This window comes from Mastomys coucha, unplaced genomic scaffold, assembly GCF_008632895.1.
Source record: "Mastomys coucha isolate ucsf_1 unplaced genomic scaffold, UCSF_Mcou_1 pScaffold8, whole genome shotgun sequence".
Lineage (NCBI taxonomy): Eukaryota > Metazoa > Chordata > Mammalia > Rodentia > Muridae > Mastomys > Mastomys coucha.
The window spans coordinates 29,280,359-29,282,051 of NW_022196914.1; the positions used below are offsets into that span (position 1 = coordinate 29,280,359).

At 39.6% G+C, this 1,693-nt stretch overlaps 1 protein-coding gene across 2 annotated transcripts in view; it reads right to left on the bottom strand.

Moving 5' to 3' along the window:
- Positions 1 to 1,693, bottom strand: part of LOC116083958 (zinc finger protein 58-like) — a 149,805-nt gene that overhangs the window by 106,482 nt on the left and 41,630 nt on the right. The gene's annotated exons all lie outside the window — the stretch shown is intronic.

Here is a 1,693-nt window from a genome sequence, read left to right on the forward strand (position 1 = left end):
GCAGAATAGTCAAGCAAGGGAAAGAGAGAATTCTTCCTCACATAGTAAGTGCAAACAACTAATCACCAAATTTAACATACATTTAATAGAAATGTATGTATAGTGTATAACCTTTACCTAAAAGGGCATGGAAAACCTCTGTAATGATCCAAGAATGTAGACTAGCCAGTTTCAGAAACCTGTTGGCCACAAAGCCCCCCCCCCCCAAGTTAGGTCCAAGAACAAAAAGCACGATATGAGCCATCTGGTTGGTTCTAGGGAATGGCCAGCCATAAAGTGAATAACATTGACCAGACCACATTCTTGTGAATAGTGAGTGTGTATGATGTTTTCCTTATGACCCTGACTCAATTAGGGGTTGTTAGAATTTTCCACTGTTCTCTTGTTATGTGTCCTTAGTAACCCCCTCATCCCCCTAGTTTGTGGTTTTTCCCTTTAAATACCCCTCATTTTTTGTGCTCAGGTTCGAGCTCCCCTGCCCCTGGGTTACAAGCTTGTTCCCACTATACTGGTTTCCCCTGAATAAAACTCATGCGGTTGCATAAAGGTTGGTTTCCCGTGAGTTATTGGGTGGTCGTGTCATCCTGAGACTTGAGTGAGGGTCTCCCTAGCTCTGGGGTCTTTCATGATGGGGTCAGCACAAGGGACTCACGTGTCCTTTGTAAGACCTCAAAGTGCTGAGTGCAGGGATTTGCCATGGAAGACATGAAATGAACCATAGAAAGAATTTCTCTTGACTATCAAGCATGTTTAAGTATTTTCTGACACAGACTGAGGTAGCCTAGATGTTGAATGTATAGTGAAAAGGGGAATTTAAGAACATTGAGATAACAGAGCATGAGTATTACAATTATAACTGTTTGGCTGATTAGTAGCATTCTTCAGTATTAGCCATAAAAAATACTATGAGCTCATATGTAGGTACAGTAAGGGCTTTCTAATGGTCATCTCTGACTCAAGATATTTTAGACATAACAATTGATATTAACCTTTCATTTGATGGCTCCTACCTGAAGTTTTGTGGAATTTCTTAAGATTAGTAAACCTCATACAGAACATTGAACAGAACAAAACAGAGAGGAGTCAAGATGTCCTTGCTTTAATCCAAGTCATTTCTCTGTGTAAGTGACCAGCAAGCATGTTATAGTAACAATATGAAAGAGCTGGCAAGCTGGAACAAATGGTTACAGCTATTCTGGGGATGGGTGTCAGATCATATAATACCAAGAGATTTAAAAAAGTAGTATCTGTTCATAATAGGTTCATAATAGGTAAGCTATACAATTTTTTTTTCTTTTGGCTGCTGGTCAATCTATTTTTCTTGTCTCAGAGTCAGGGATACTGACTTAAGACTGGAGATTAGAGGAATTTAAGAGACACATGTGTGGGTGTGATACAGGAAAGCTTATTCCCAACACCAGACCCAGACTTCTCAGTTTTCAAAAAGAGCATATGTTCATGGATTTATAATATTACCCACACCGAAAGAACATTTCAATTCTGTAATGGAAAAGTTGAAGTAAAAAAGAGTAACCAGTTTATTGGAGCAGAAACCAAGTCAGACCACAAGCAAAGGCAAAGAAATGTCAAAGACAGAGCGTGTATCGTATCTCAGTTAGTGGAAGCTGGCTTAGAAACCTAGCAGAAAGAGCAGGCATTAAGACACAATATAGCCTCTCTAACCTGAGAGCTA